Source organism: Saccopteryx leptura, chromosome 2, assembly GCF_036850995.1.
Source record: "Saccopteryx leptura isolate mSacLep1 chromosome 2, mSacLep1_pri_phased_curated, whole genome shotgun sequence".
NCBI classification, from domain to species: Eukaryota; Metazoa; Chordata; class Mammalia; order Chiroptera; family Emballonuridae; genus Saccopteryx; species Saccopteryx leptura.
The window spans coordinates 89,822,969-89,840,781 of NC_089504.1; the positions used below are offsets into that span (position 1 = coordinate 89,822,969).

Below are 17,813 nucleotides of genomic sequence, written 5' to 3' on the forward strand. Positions count from 1 at the left end.
GTATAACCTTACGTGTAACTTGCTGGTCCTTCCTGAAGGTCAACATGCTATTTCAGGAAATATATAAACAAATCCATAGTTGGTTCAAATGCAGACATAACCTGTTTTTAAAAACTGAATATAGTATGTTAAACTAAAATCTTCAATGTGGCTTTAAGATATAAGATGTTGTTTGTTTCTCAGTTATGATAGTGCATGCAAATAGTACCATCTCAGAGTGAGATCACATACATGTGATAAAAAAGGATTTAAGATAATTTCTTCTAAGAATTGAGCCTGACCAGGCAGTGGCTCAGTGGATAGAGCGTTGGATTGGGAAGTAGAGGACCGAAGTTTGAAACCCCAAGGTACCCGGCTTGAGTGCAGGTTCACCAGCTTGAGCACAGGGTTGTGGCTTGAGTGTGGAATCATAGACATGACCCCATGGTCAATGACGTGAGTCCAAAGGTTGCTGACTTGAACCTAAGGTTGCTGGCTTGAGCAAGGGGTCACTCAATCAGCTGTAACCCCCCTCTCAATCAAGCCACATATGAGAAAGCAGTCAATGAACAACTAAGGTGCCACAATGAAGAATTGATGCTTCTCATTTCTCTTCCTGTCTGTCTGTTCTAATCTGTCCCCCCGCTCTCTGTCCCAACCACAGAAAAAAAAAATTCCATCTAAAAATTGACAGGCAGAAACCATGGGAAGTACCAGAAACACAAGGCTGGTGTGTTGATGTGGCGCAGCGAAACAAGAGGGTGGTTTCCCTGTGTCTGGTTTTCAGTTTCTCTCCACACAAGGAAAGGGAACTTTCTTTTTTGGTGGGTTCAGGAAGTGTGGCCAGAGGGTAAGGGTTAGACCCTCAACTTGTCTCTGGCATACACACCTCCCAGGTTTCAGCACCAGAAAGAGAGGGCAGAAACCGCAGGACAAACTGAAAACATGAGGTTGGTGTGTTCCAAAGGGAAAGTTTATTTTAAAAATGCCTGGAGACAAGCAGGCTGAGACCAGAAAAAGTGTCAGCCCGGAGCTGTAGGAGAGACATGCTTTGGATCTAGGGGATTGTCTTACCTGGGGCGCATGCACCTGGGTAAGCCCAAATTAGCATATCGGGGTTGTTGTGGCCTTGGTTACTGATGTAAAGAGGGGGATTCTGCTGCAGAGACACAAATTGTTTGATGTAGCACAGACTTGATGTCCTTGGTGAATTCTGAAGACAGCCAAGAGGTCAGTCTCCCAGTAACAGCTGGGGGCCTGAGTCTGTGACTAGGGTTTCACAAACAACTATCATGATCTAAACTGCCCTGATGGTCAGGTCCTTCCCAAAGCAAGCTTTCACAGACATTCCTGTAAAGGTAAACATTTTGCTACATTTTAAAGTGAAGTCCAGACAGCTTTTAGGAGAGCAAGTAGCAAGTAAATTAACTCTAACCTTACAGAGTGTTTGGGTGAGGGAAATATGGGTTTTACAGAAGCTCATTTAACCCTAACAAGAATGATATTACATAAATGTACAATAAAAAGAAAGAATTTGATCTAAGAAGGAACAAAAATAGTAGAATTTCTTTGATTAAACTGCATTATATTAGTAGATCAGTCTTTGCATAATAAAAGCTCATGTTTGTTTTCAAAGAGTATTAATAGCTCTACAGTATTAGGGGGCTTCCATTTGATTAGTCTCTCCATCCTTTATGGAGATGCCATGTCAGTCATTATGTCAAGAGCCTGAGTCTTAGCATCCTCTATTGTGAGGCTTCTATTTTTCTAATTTCTGGCATCCACCTGATGCTTTCATCATTGGCTTGACTCCCTTAGTCCCTGAAAAAAGAATATGTATTTCAATGGAATGGTTTAAAATGATGCATTTCTGAGGGACGAGCAATGATGTGAAGTCATACCCATTTTCTCTTTGTATTAATGAAACCATTTTGGCCACTCTTCCCTGAGAAAACAACAAATTGGTGCTAGTTGTCTACTATACAAAACTGAACTAATGAAAGGAAATTAGTGAAAATAAATAATAAGCCTGACTAGGCGGTGGCACAGTGAACAGAGTGTCAGACTAGGATGCAGAGGACCCAGGTTCGAGACCCTGAGGTCTCCAGCTTGAGCGCAGGCTCATCTGATTTGAGCAAAGCTCACCAGCTTGGACCCAAGGTCGCTGGCTCGAGCAAGGGGTTACTCGGTCTGCTGAAGGCCCATGGTCAAGGTACATATGAGAAAGCAGTCAATGAACAACTAACGTGTCGCAACAAAAAACTGATGATTGATGCTTCTCATCTCTCTCTGTTCCTTCTATGTCTGTTCCTATCTATCCCTCTCTCTGACTCTCTCTCTGTCTCTGAAAAAAAGAAAGATAATTAATTGCATTGTACTCGAAGTCATTTTCAAACAACCACTCCAGCACTGTCCTTCCAGAAACAAACAAAAATAATAAGTAACATTTACAAATCATGTTTAGGAGGAAAGGTAGAAAACGAAGTTTAGAAACAGTCTCAATATTTTCAGAAATTGTTTTACTTTGCACAAATATCATATGATCTTGCCCAAGTCACTGGGCTAATACATTTTAACAAATCAAAGAATCACAAAAACATAAAACCTACTGAGGTTAGAAGCAATATATATATATATATTGAAGCAAGATATATATATAAAGAACATTAGTGAATCCAGTTTTCTCCTGTTGATTATCATCTAGGCCCAAATCCATGTTTAGATTTTGTTGAGCTTTATTTGACTTCCTAATGTGCTTTCTTTTATAAATAATGGTGAATTGCTTTATAAGAGAAAAGGAGACTGGTGTGGCAGGAAAGGAAGAGTCAGAAAATACCAAGCATACTCTTATCTAGACATTATTTGGTCTTCTAGGCCACAGAGGGATAGTACCAAAGCACATGATAAATTTGATGATGCATCACCCAAAAGTCACTTCCATGAAGCTTGGTAGGTTTTCAACACTACTCAAATTTACATGGGGTTTATAGAGCTGTTCTTGACTTTTATACAATAGAAGGGCAACATCACTGCCACTGCAAAAGAGGCAGCACAGAATGCAAGCATGTCCCTGAGCCACAGAAACAGAACCATTCATCAAAATTCATTTCTTTGTTTTTATGAACTTGGTAACTGGGGAGAGGAATTTTTAAAATAGGTAGTGTACTGAATACTAGTAGAGAATTCAGTTATCTGAAATATGTTAAGACTGTGAAGGTTAAATCCAAAACTTCTCCTCATTACTTTAGTTTTGCCAGGTGAGGAATAGCCACTCTTGTTATGATTATCCTCCAAATAACAAATAAACAAAAAAAGTATGAAATAAGGCCCAAATACATTGTTAGCAAAGCCTTAAAAGTTTCTTAATTAATGTCACTATTTTTTAAATGTATGCAATTCTCTTACACAAGCTTTCACTAACCACCACGACCTCCCCCTGCTCTCCTGCTGCCTCCACCCTTCTACATACATACTGAACAGATACCCTACAAATTAGAGATCTCTATAGAAGAACCATGCAGGTAAGTCTATTTCAGCTCTTGACCACTTGCTGGTTTTGGTATGAAAAACATTGCTACCATGGGAAAATAGTGACATATTAACTGTAGAAATAAAATGGTGTATGGCTATACTGTCTGCTAAATCTACTGAGATGCACAGTATGTTTAAGGTCAAGAATACCCAGGACTTTGGACAAACAGATCTTTATTGGAAGATACAAGAAAATGAACCTTTATTATATTTTGATGATGAACAACCAACAAGTTCTGGGCAGCAAGAAAAGAAAACAATTTTGGATTTTGAGAAACAAACTGAGCCATGACTTATTATTTTTGACACTCCAAATATTGGTATTTTTTATTCAGCAGTAATGTGTTGCTATGGAGTGACTTTAATCTTTTCTAAAGTAAACAGCCTTTTCCCTTTAAACAAAATAGACCTCTGCTGCCCTTAGAAACATTAAATAGAAGAATACATTAATTCAGTTTCTAGACAGGCAATGAGAAAGCAACAACATACCTCCTCTGCTCTTAAAAACTGGAAGAAGATAATGTGTCACAACTGTTAAGATGGTAAGAAAGGAGGAAACTTGAGTGGTTGGCATTCATGGATAAGTTCTTGTAATGAATGTTAGGTCTTTGCTACTTGGAACCCATCCACCCAATTGACATATTCTATAAATTTCTCATAGTGAGGAAATATTCTATGTGTGTGTGTATGTGTGTTGACTAAGATTTTATCTCTTACCACAGAATTTCATATGGGAGTCAAACCCGTGTCTTAAAAGTAAAAATTTTAAGGAGAAACTTGAATACTTGTGGGTACACAGTTTCTGATTATAGTCACATTACCTTTAGTGTAGGTATGTACAGAAACTTTAAAAGATAGAATCATTCACACTGTAAAAAGAAAAATTCAAAAGCTTAAACTCAAAAGTCATGTAAATAACAAAGTAAATAAAACCATATATATAAAGAAACATGCAGGTGGACCTCTAAGTAAAATTTATCTATGATCATTTTAATATATGTGAGGGATTACTTATGCCAGTTCTTATATTAATGCAATATATATATATATATATATATTAAATATATAGTTGAATATTTTCCCATGTTCTATATTACATTGCTGAAAAAGTATTTGGTGTCTTTCTTCTTCACACTGAAATAATGGTAATTATTGTTTCTCTGACATCATCATTTATACTTTTCAACTAAAAAATTAAAGGATTTTGTGATTTTGTTTAGATTCAATATTCTTAAATTTTCACACTCAGAACCTGATGGTTCTCTTTAACACAGCTGTGGAGAATATCTCTATTTGAAGAACTGAAATCATACTTTAATTCTGAAGTAAAGGCCTCCCAAATTCGTAACATTTTTAATAATTCATTGAGTGAAGCTTACTTCTTTCTTGTTCACAGTTATAATGTCTCTTCAGTGATTTGAAAGAAATTCAGCGTTACTGAAGTACTTTGTTGCTTAAAAAACTTGTTGAATCTGTTCAAGAAAAACATGACCAAAAATGTATTCCTTTAAGTGTCAAGGCTGTTCTTAAAACTAAAATGGACACTATTATTTCTAAATGGGAAAAGAAATGTCAACTTGAAATGAATAACTATTATGGCTCCTGCATGACTTGCGTTTCGAATAGATTTCATCCACTGAAGAATAGTGTATTTTACATGAATGAGATTTTTCACCAGCCTGATAACATGTGAAATTATTGTGCATACCGTTGAAGAGGAAGGAAATAAAAACTCATGATAATGCGGCCTGACCTGTGGTGGCGCAGTGGATAAAGCGTCGACCTGGAAATGCTGAGGTCACCGGTTCAAAACCCTGGGCTTGCCCGGTCAAGGCACATATGGGAGTTGATGCTTCCAGCTCCTCCCCCCTTCTCTCTCTCTGTCTCTCTCTCCTCTCTCTCCCTTTCTGTCTTTCTCCTCTCTAAAAATGAATAAAATAAAAAAAATACAAAAAAACTCATGATAATGCTATTTTTTGTTACTGGAGAACATTTTTTTAGAGCCACTGATGACTAGATACAAAGAACACTAAAAAATGGAAAAGCAAGTTATGCCATAAAGATGATATTACATGCTTTAAAAATACATTTTGAAGAACAATTTTCAGGTTTGTTAACTCTATGCCAATTAATGTTTAATCTACTGGCTCACAAAGCTAATTGTGAACATGTTTCATCATTAATGAATGTTCAATGAACAAAATAACTAAACAAGATTGATGTGACTACTGTAGAGCTATGTTACAATGTAAATGGGACATTTGACTGTAACTGCAAGAATTTTATAACTAACTTATGCAAAACATGGAACTAGTAAGGAAAGCCAAAACTCAGGAAAATATACTTAAGAAAAGGCATGTAATTTAGATACTTATATTTTTAAGATAAACAATAAGTAATGTTTTTAATGCTAATGTGTCCCACACAATAATTTATATATTTTTTTTTCTTTCATTTTTCCGAAGCTGGAAACGGGGAGGCAGTCAGACAGACTCCCGTATGCGCCCGACCGGGATCCACCCGATATGTCCACCAGGGGGCAATGTTCTGCCCCTCTGGGGTGTCGCTCTGTTGTATCCAGAGCCATTCTAGCACCTGAGGCAGAGGCCACAGAGCTATCCCCAGTGCCCGGGCCATCTTTGCTCCAACCGAGCCTCGGCTGTGGGAGGGGAAGAGAGAGACAGAGAGGAAGGAGAGGGGGAGGGGTGGAGAAGCAGATGGGCGCCTCTCCTGTGTGCCCTGGCCGCGAATCAAACCTGGGACTTCCGCACGCCAGGCCTACGCTCTACCGCTGAGCCAACCAGCCAGGGCCAATATTTTATATCTTAATGTATATATCTATAGGCAAATTAGAAATAATTGTTATTTAACTGTGCATCCTGTATTGTATTTTCTAAATCTGGCAACATTGACCAGGGAGTATAATCAATCTGGAATCATTTTAGTGTGGTTTCGTGGATGGAGAGTATGGTATAATTCAAATGTCCAGACTCCAAGAGAGGAGAGCTATAGATACTAATCATTAGGGAACACTATTCATGTTTAGAATATTACTTTTTTTGCCTTGGTTGGATAGCTCTGTTGATTAGACTTTTTTTCCCATAGTACAGAGGTTGCCAGTTCAATCCCCAGTCAGAACACATAAAGGAATAGATTAATGTTCCTTCTCTCTCTCCCTTCCTCTCTCACTAAAATCAACAAATGAAAATTAAAAAAAAAAATAAAAAAAGAATATGACCTTTCCTACCAAGGTTTAATAGGGATAAACTTCATTTTTTGTTGATTTTCTTGGCAAAAATTTCTCCCTTTGGTTGAATATTGTAGATTCTGAGTACTTGACTTAATGTGGGGGACAGGGGAAGCCTCAGCTTCTGATCACAGACTTTGCAAGTTCATTATATCCCACTATCCCACTCAGGGACGGATAACTAGTAAATCTTGAAGTTTCTTGGTTGGGCACATTTTCAGGGAAGCCTTGGCATCTGAGTGGACTTTCTCACTTTCATTATATTATTTATTTTGTTTTTATTTGTGTTTTGTGAGGGGTTGATTGATTGAGTGATTGATTGATTTATATATAGATGTAGTAGTAGTTCGTGGAGGACTTCTTTCACATTCTTATGAGCTCAGCAATTTTGCAAAATATATTGGCTCTAAATTCTCCAATATTTAGATGTTTTGCAGTAGGGAAGGAGCTGCATTCCAGGATCTCTGGGTTTGTTAAACTGCAACAATGGACCTTTTAAAAAGTCCATTTAAAAAAGCAGACTTAGAATCAAGCTTACTGGTGAATTTTAAAATACAGCCCATTGGACTTTGGGTGATGGGAATGCAGCATAATCAAAGTCAAAATAACCTAGAGATGTTTTCTCTGAACATATGTACTCTAATTTATCAATGTCACCCCATTAAAATTAATTATATAAATAAATAAATAAAAATAGAAAAAAATAAATAAAATAAAATACAGCCCCTTGAAAGTTTTTGTGGATTTCTTATAATTTTAAAACTGATTGTAACGATTTTCAGAGTAAGACATGAAAGTCTTTTTAGAAGTCAAATAAGTTCTATAATTTTTATAAGAACAAAAGACCAATGTTTTACCTGGCTATCCTTCTTCCATATCCTATGCCTCTGAGAAACTGATACTTTATACTTTAATTATTTCATTTCTTATTGGTCTCTACTCTTAAAAACAATTTTTTAGTTTCTTAATTTTACAAGTGTAATTTGACCTCTTAATTTAGATGATGAGAATATCTCTTATGAACACCCCATTTTCATGCAATGAACCTTTTAAAAAATTATAACTTTAATCAATATTTAGTATTTGGATTATTATGTTATAAATATGGGTCACTTTTGTGCCAAGTAATAGTTTCATATCTCTCAATAGTTTTTTCTCATAACCAAGGATATTTCTTTCTTTATTTTTTTTACAGAGACAGAGAGAGTCAGAGAGAGGGATAGATAGGGACACACAGAAACGGAGAGAGATGAGAAGCATCAATCATTAGTTTTTCGTAGCAATACCTTAGTTGTTCATTGATTGCTTTCTCATATGTGCCTTTACTGGGGGGCTACAGCAGACCAAGTAATCTCTTGCTCAAGCCAGCGACTTTGGGTCCAACCTGATGAGCTTTTGCTCAAACCAGATGAGCCTGTGCTCAAGCTGGCGACCTCGGGGTCTCAAATCTGGGTCCTCCGCATCCTAGTCTGATGCTCTATCCACTGCGCCACTGCCTGGTCAGGCAGGATATTTATTCTTAATAAATTTATTTGTCCTTTTTTTTTTTTTTTTTGGTGAGAAGAGGGGCCATAGTGAGGCAGACTGCTACATGCACCCCAACCAGGATCCACCTGGCAACCTCTGTCTTGGCTTGATGCTCGAGTACTAAGCTATTGTTAGTGCCCGAGGCTGACATGTTCAGACCAACTGAGCTATCCTCAGTTTCTGGGACCAGGCTCAAACCAATCAAGCCATTGGCTGCAGGAGAGGAAGAGAAATAAATGGGGGAGAAGAAAGGGGTGAGAAGCAGATGGTTAGTTCTCCTGTGTGCCCTGACTGGGAATCAAACCTGGGACATTCATATGCCGGGCCGATGCTCTATCCATTGAGTCACCAGCCAGGGCTTATATTTGTCCTTCCTAATAGCCAAGGCTATCTCTGTTGATGTTGTGTTTGGAATATAGGTTAAGAGAAACCTGTAAATCTGGTGAGGAGGAAGGAAGGACTTAATTTCAACTCTTACAGAGGTACTACTTTGGCATCTTGAAGATGACAAGGGGCTTGGAGGAAGGTTGGCAGAATCATGCAGATCCACTGCCATTCTAGGATCATTGTTACTGCAAAGATGTCCTATGTTAAAAATGCTTTTTCCATTATAATGTATTAAGAAAGTCTACACATGATACTACAAACCATCTAGGAGCATTTCAAAGTAAGAAAACCAATAAATAGTAGAAGCTGCACCCAGGTTCTAGCAGAATCTAACTTTAACTTGGAATTATGAGGATTCATTTAGCTAGAAACACTTCATTCAGTTTCCAAAAAGGTTAGAGTCAAGGAGCTTTATATTTTACACTTTTTGGAACTGGAAGTTTAAAGATGACTTGACCTCTGTTAGGGGAAAAACTGTGACCCTGTATCTGCTGGTGAGAAAATGTTGCCCTCAAGATACCTGATAGAGCTGGGCAGCCCTTCCCTGATACCCACCTCTTATCTTGTCTTATAGAAATTTATTAACAGTCCAGTAGGTTCCCTTTCTCTGCCCTCAGATGCATCTAGAGCAGCAGAAAGCAGAAAACTTTCATCTCTGCAGTGGACAGAGGAGCAAGCAGGAGGCTGCTACATCTTCTCTTTACCTTCCTTACTCAATGGACTCATTCAAGGTTATCAACCTTCCTTCCTTACTCAGTCTAAGATAGGGTACAGAGAGCTTGGTGTGAGTGGTGCAGGTGTGTGACTAATTGTTGTGACCTTGAACACCTGACTATAGGACACTGTGTTAAAATGGAGTGGTTGAAGCAAATCCACCACTGGATGGATTTGCTTCAACCATCCAGGTTGATAAAAATCCTTTACTTTTTATCTCCATGGTCGACAGTGTCAATAAAGCAGCTGTGGGCTGTTTGGAAATCTCCTTGAAAGAACAAAACTTCATGTTATAGTGTGCTTTTTTTTTGCTTTTTTTGTGACTGAGACAGAATCAGAGAGGGAGACAGATGGAGAGGAAGGGAAAGAGATGAGAAGCATCAGTTCTTCGTTGCAGCTCTTTAGTTTGTCATTGATTGCTTTCTCATATGTTCCTTGACTGGGGGGTCTACAGCAGAGCAAGTGACCCCTTGCTCAGCCAGCGACCTTGGGATCATGTCTATGATCCCACGCTCAAGCCAGCAACCCCGCGCTCAATTGGCGACCCTGCGCTCAAGTTGGCTACCTCGGGGCTTCGAACCTGGGTCCTCTTCATCCCAATCTGATGCTCTATCCACTGCGCCACTGCCTAGTCAGGCAAGACTTCATTTTAGAGCTCATTTGATGCCTGAAGGTTTTAATGTCCAATTGTCTTGGAAGTTGCAGCAAAAGATTCTGGTGTCTATACTTGGCCTATAGGCTTTATAGTGATACCTGTCTTTAATAGACCATAAAAGCTTTGACAATAAACATCCTGGTTGCCACCCTAATAGACTAAAGGTCTAAGACTCCTTCTAAGGTATTTTGGACATTGTGTAGCAGCTAAAGATGAAAAAATTTCCTTTTGATGACAGATATTAGGATTTTCCCTCCCTAATTAATGATCTGTATGTTTAAATTTTATTTAATTTAGCAAAATGATGTGAAACATTATTTTTGTACTTTAGTATTTAGAACACAGTTATGCTGTTATATTTATTATCACATTTAATCTTTATAACTCTTAAAATTTTTTTATTATTTATTGATTGATTTTAGAAAGGAAGAGGAAGTGAGGCAGAGGGAGAGAGAGAACGAGAAAAGCATTCATTTGTTGTTTCACTTAGTTGTGCATTTATTGGTTGCTTCCCATATGTGCCTTGACCTAAGATCAAACTCACAACCTTGGTATGTCAGGACAATGCTCTAACTGACTGCTACCTGGTGAGGGCCTACAACTCTTAAAAGTAGGTATTATTCATTACTTTTACAAGGAGAAAACTGAAACATTGAACAATTAGGATCTACTTAGTGGGACACATAAAAAGAAGCAGGACTAGACAGCCTCCTTGGACTGTGATGAAACGCTTGTGTATAACTGGCAGAAAACATAATCTAATTTACTTAAACAAACAAGGGACACACTGACACATGTAACTGAAAAGCCTGTGCTTGTATTGGTCTCAAACTTCAGGGTTGAGGCAGGGACTCATTGTCATCAGGATTCAAGTCCTCTCCAGTGTTTGTCTTCCTGTTTTCTGTGCTGGGATTGTTTCCAGGCCTTGGGTCATACCAAGACGGCCATCAACAAGTTCAGAGCTGTATTTTCCCACCTTGGTATGCAACTAAAACTGTGGTACCTCTCTCAGTACAGCTCCTGCAAAGCCTCATTATGTCTTATTGGCTCCACTTGGGCCACATGCACATTCTTCTACCAATCCTCAGGAGAATGAGTACTATTTTTACAGAGTTCTGAATCACAGACCTATCATGCAGGAGCACAGGGAAAATACATCTCCACATATACTTAAAATAAGATTAAAAAAAAAACACAACAAAATAGGTTGTTCTTCCAAAAGAGTGTTCTTTCCAGAAAGATAAATACTGAATTTCAAAGTGACAACAAAAACAAAACAGTTATCTACTCTCACCCTCTCTCAATGCCTCAGTCCTGTCTGTTGGCTCTGTGCTACTCATCTACTCATAACATACTACGTGATCCAAAAGAATTGTGCACTATTAATGTTAAAAGTGGATCTTCTACTTACATTATCATCCTTGCTATCTTCTGTGAAATTTAACTTGCTTCGGGGTATAGGTATCCATAGTCATTAATAACCACTAATCACAATCCCAACTTCAGGCACAATCTTTATTTTTCCCATTAGGCTGCATGATTCCTCAGAAGATCAAGAATTCAGTTAATTCTCAGGCCAGATTGTACAGTAATCAGATGCCCATATATTTCCTAGCCAAAAATTAGAATGAAAGCAAAGCTTTTATTCCATAAGCACCTACTATGTGCTTGGCTCCCTCACAAAGAAGGTATTATTATTTCTATTTGGCAAATGAGAATGCTCTAGTTATAGCTAGTAAATATATTTTAATGCTTCTTCCTAGGTAATAATGATAATGTTAATTGTCCCTCTCATTCCCTTTGAGTGGCCCTCAACTGTTCTCCATGTGTTTTACAAATAGAAAAAAATTAATTCTGGAGGGACAGAAAAATGTAGATGTACCACAAGAGTTGTCAGACTTCTACATTTCTAGTGTCTCTCTATTTCCTGATAAGAGGTCTGACTAGTGTTGTTGGTTCCATAAGATGCTTCTGAATCTTGAAAACTTCTCTTATAAGCCAAGCTCCAAAAGAAATGTATTAATATATCATTATATCACAAATTAAAATTAATTTGCCCTTGATCTTATGTCCAGGAAGTGTAGGCTCAGAATTTAAATCTAATTCTTTCTGACAACAAAGCTAGTGTACCATTGTAATGTACGTTCACTGCAAGGTGCTACCACTAAAATCCCTGAAATTGACATATTTAAAACCCAATGAAGATTATATGTATTTTTTAGTAAGTGAAAACGTTAACCAGCTTCTAACATAACTTTCAAATTTCTAGATAGAAGCTTAGATATTCTAAAAATATGAATCACCAGATACCCTGTTTAAATGTAAATTTAGCATGGCTGATGTTAACATTAAACTTAAAATAAGTTAATACAATACATTCAACATGGTGACTATTTCAAATTAAAAAGTGCAAAAATACCATTACAATATTGTAATGATTATATTTATAGTTAAAAGTAAAATGATATTTGTCGATGGGTATAAAGTAAGTAAAAGCAATTTTATAATTTAGGCTACATTTTATTTAAAAAGAAATATATTAAAAACATTTAAGTTGCTCTCTAGATAAGAGTATATTTATTTCTGTTCTCTTGCTAATTGACTATTTATAATTATCTAAATCATAGTTAATATAAGTGTAAGTAACTTAGATTTTGTTTTGACAAAATTATTTCAGTCATGGTTCCTTCCTTCAAAGCTTCACATTTCATCCCGAGTTTTTTCTTCAATCCTCCACTAAGTCAAATTGCTTGCAAATACATTTAACAGCAAATTCATATTAAGGAAATGACTACTTGTATTTTTTATTTCTGTTTAAGCTTGCTTTATTCTGGATCTGTATATTAAAGTAATGGCTATACATTCGGCTATTTCATAAAACAATAACATGTTTACAAAGTCCAAAAGAGCAGTGTCTAATAGGTGCACTATTTTACTACTGTGTAATTATACCAACTAAAGGATAAGCTAATGAGTATCCTAAAAGGCTTTGGGATTTGACTTTGGGTGGTAAACACACAATGCAATATACAAATAATAGGAAAATTAGCACTGTACTTTAGAAATCTATATCATTTTATTAACCAATGTCACCAGAATAAATTCAATTGAAAAGGTTTTAGAAGAGAGGTCAAATATGAAAAGCATGATGTGGATGGGATAGAGGTTTTGTAGTCCATTAAAGCTTCATTTTAACTATTCCAGAAAGATAGTTTTATATGCTGTTTTCAGAAACTTTCCAAGAAAATAATGCCAAGTTAAAATCTGAATAAAATAAAAATCCTCCAAATGAGTCTACTGCAGGCAGTCCCTAGGTAATGACAAGATAGTTCTGTTGGTTGGCTCTTAGAGTTGAATTTGTACAGGTACATTTAGAATTTGTACAGTTAGAACAGGTACATTAACTTACTAAATGCAACTTAGAAGTTTGTCATACTATAGTATTTATTTTTACCTTCTGTGCATATAAATACTTAAACATTTTTGAACCTACAGAACATTTCTCGTTCATAATCCAAGGACATGAAAAATCTGTACAGTTTCCAGATGCACTTTTAAATGTGCTACCATGACTTGTGTTGAAGTACTAAAGATAGAATATACTTGAGATGGAAGGATATTACAATAATATTCAGCACTGAATTTTGCTATTTATTTTCTACACCTGATACATGGTATAGAGGTTTATATCAAAATACTGGAATGCAGTTTCTGTGATGAAAAAGGATACCCAAGTCACTGTCTTCATTACATGGTACCAGTGAGCACAATCAACTAACTTAGTGTATATAATAAAACTAACTAAACCTATTTGACCTGATTATGAAAATTGTTCTGCCTGACCTGTGGTGGAACAGTGCATAAAGCATCAACCTAGAACTCTGAGGTCACTGGTTCAAAATCCGGAGCTTGCTGGTCAAGGTACATATGGGAGTTGATGGTTCCTGCTCCTCTCTCTTATCTCTCTCTATTAATCTCTCTCCCCCCCTCCAAATAAATAAAGAAAATATTTTAAAAATATTGTTCTATTTTATTAACTGTAAGATGCAATCAAGATTCATTTTTGCTTATCATAAGCCAACATTTTACTTGAATAGCTCCTAAAAATATAAATATGAATGTTCCCATTAGCTATATAAGAAAAACCAATTTCTATTAGAATATATTCTATAATAGAAGCATGAACTAGCTAAAAGTGTCTTTCATCCAGTTGCTATATAGATTATTTTAAATTCTCATTGTAGGCATTGGCGGTGAATAATAAAGAAATTCAACTGTTTTTTTGTAGTATACAGAAGACCAAGTGTGTAAAATCTTTTAAAATATATATTTATTGTTAGGAATACATAATATCCAAGCCTTTAGTATGAAACTATATCATTGTCCTTGATGAACACACTACCTTTTATATACCTATGTATAGTCTCATAGTATTGTCTCAACCATCCATTAACTACAACCTAAAAAAAAAAAACAACAAAAAAAAAAACCTGTTCTGTTGAGGACAAATAAGGTTGAGAAATAGGGAACTTTTTATGTCTGTCCTATTCAAGTGCCTGGTAAACTGGCTTATCTCCAGTGTGGGTCAGTTATGCCCCACAGTCACACATAGCCCTTTTCAATTCATTAGAATGACAAAAAGGACTATTTACACTAGCATGACGTAAACATGTCTTTAAATCTGTTATAATTAGTAATTAATGGCAATCCTTTGATGTATAAATATATGAGACAAAGGTGTTTAACATACACTTAAGAGTCGAATTGTCAGCACAGGGCCTAACATAAGACATTCCAGATTCCCTAATATTGTGAATAGCACCCCTAGGTGGTGTGGAAGGTTGTGCCTGGGGACAAATTTATTTTTTCAGCAAAAGGAGCAGCATTTGCTTGTTTTGGGTAAGTATAGTTTAAAGGAGAAAAAGACTAAAAATGCAAATATAATTTTATACCTTGTGATACAGCAGTTCAGAAGTCCAAAATTCTGATGCATTTCCTGAATGGGCTTTATTAACTGGGAAGGCAATCAGAAAGTGCATGGGTCAGGGCAGGAGTATTAGCGGAGCCGTACAGTCATTCAAAGCTGACATGTTAGTGAACCTAATGGCATCATGAAAGTAAAACTCCTAACTGAACATGTGAGGTCTTTGCAAAATCCAAGAATTACTAAAGTCCACAAATGGCCTCCACCTTGAACAGAGCTATGCATCAAAAGCAGCACTAGTAACAGCATTTTGAGAGTGCAAAGCTCTTTTCCTTACACATAATCACTGATATGCAGCTATTTATCAAGAAGCCCAAATACCATACAGTGAAAAGATTTTTACCCAAGTAATGGGATATTCAAAGAAGCACAGTTTCCACAAGCTAGTTTATTGGAACTTGATAATTGTAAAAGTATTTTGGATTTTCTAACAGCCTTTCAGTTAAAATTCAACAGACATCTGTGATGACCACAACTGCAGAACCCCTCTGGGAGTTATTACACTTGAGTTCAAAGAAAAGTCACCAGCCCTGGCTGGTTGGCTCAGTGGTAGAGCGTCGGCCTGGTGTGCGGAAGTCCCAGGTTCAATTCCCAGCCAGGGCACACAGGAGAAGCGCCTATCTGCTTCTCTATCCCTCCCCTTCTCCTTCCTCTCTGTCTCTCTCTTCCCCTCCTGCAGCCAAGGCTCCATTGGAGCAAAGTTGGCCCTGGGTGCTGGGGATGGCTCTGTGGCCTCTGCCTCAGGTGCTAGAATGGCTCTGGTTGCAACAGAGCGACACCCCGGATGGGCAGAGCATCGCCCCCTGGTGGGCGTGCCGGGAGGATCCCGGTTGGGCGCATGCGGGAGTCTGTCTGACTGCCTCCCCGTTTCCAACTTCAGAAAAATACAAAAAAAAAAAAAAAAAAAAAAAGAGAGAGAGAGAGAAAGAAAAGTCACCAAAGGAGCATACAAAGGGGGTAAGCAACTCTCTCTCTCCCTCTCACTCTCTCTCTCTCTCTCTCTCTCTCACACACACACACAAACACACACACGTGCATGCATATACATACACACTCACACACACAAATGCACAATACTGCAAAAAAAATCATATATACAACTTATACCTTACACCCATTCATACTTTTTCCTCAGATAACTAAAATACCCTGGCTCCAACTCTTCTGGCTTTGGAAAAGAGAACTCAGATGAATTTAATCATCAATAAGAAAATGAATTAATGTGGGATAGATAGAACTAATTCATTGTATTTAAAAAAAGCAAAATAATCATCTGGCTTATTTTGAAAGTTGAATGCTAGACTCAGTGGACAGTAGAAGGTGCCCAGAAGCCTGCCAGGAGCACAGCAGGGAGGATGGGCAGCAGAGATGACAGCTCAGATGCTCCTGCCAGCTCAGTGCTGGTGGTTAGTTCAGTGGCCAGGTGCCTGAACTACATACAAGCCTCTCCCGTTCTCATCCTCTACCAGATGGTGGAGCCTTTGGCTACCTCACCTTTGGCATCCAGGGGTGCATAATTAAGTTCCTGGCCTTCCTAGATTTCATTCAGCAAAATATTCAGTCTCTTTTCATAAATCCAGACTTTAGGGAATTCTACTTTGATCTGTTTCTTCACAGCGGTGTTTGGTGATGAGGGTATAACACAACCAGCAATCTGTCAGCACTGATTCTAAAAGGATCAAGAGCAGAATTTGTCTCCAATAACATTCCTTATGAATAGGAAGGACTCTTTCATCAAAGTTCAGGGACAGCTTGTGAAACACCTAAGTATTTTAACAAATTGTGGTCAGGTATGTTGGTATAAGAATAGTTACTGATACTTTTGTTGGATAGTTGGCTTATTTGAAGTTGCTGTAAGTTTGCCTTTTTTTGGAAGAGATGATAACAGATTCTTTTTAGCAAGGCTAATAAAGTGTCTTTGTTTTATAGGCCTGCTCAGCACTTGTCCATGAAGTTGTGAGTCTTGGCCCCTGCTAACAGTTTCTCCATTTCCTCATGGCTCTGGGCAATGAGACTGCTCCATTATGAAGGCAATTGAGTATTTTATCTATGTAATTTTTGCATTATTTATTTATATGACAGAAAGGAGTTCTTACAGTGTTGAAGTATAATCCACATCTAATATTGAATAGTATTATTATAAGTCACACACCCTTTCATGAGTTCATTAGTATGAAATTATTAGGTAACTGGTGTTTTAAATGTTTTTTATTGTGTAAAAATCCTTGTTTATTTATTAAATAGGTGTTTGAAAATGTTTTAATCAAATTGAAAAACATAGTGGTGTTTTGTACTAATAGGAAACAAGTGATTTTATTTTTCACTATTTTAAATAATAAAATATTCAATGTATTTTCAGAGATAAACCAATTTGAATAATAAAAACCTTATTGTTTAAGCAGTTTTCTGTTAAGAACTTTTCCTTTTTATCTGAGAGGCACAATTAGATGGATTTGTTGATTGCTTCTTTTATGATTGTTCCCCAAAATATTTGTCTTGATAAATTATAAAAGGCAAATTTAACTGGACCATTAAAACAAGACTAAGTGATTTACATGATGATTTTTTCTATGTTAAATAAGGTTACTCTCAGCAATTTAGCACAGTATTAGCTCTGAGGTCCTTGTTATCCAAAGTAACAAAGGAAATTATATTTGTTATATAATTTTTACTGTCTGGTGAATTCAAGCATACCAATATTAGGTGGGAGAAAATTTATCTCTTGACACTATATTCATTTACAATAAATTACATTAATACAAATACTCTTGAAAATGACAAAATTTATG

General features: G+C 36.9%; 1 protein-coding gene across 2 annotated transcripts in view; it reads right to left on the bottom strand.

The window, feature by feature from the left end:
• The window catches only part of LINGO2 (leucine rich repeat and Ig domain containing 2), an 828,878-nt gene that overhangs the window by 722,749 nt on the left and 88,316 nt on the right, over positions 1 to 17,813 (bottom strand). The gene's annotated exons all lie outside the window — the stretch shown is intronic.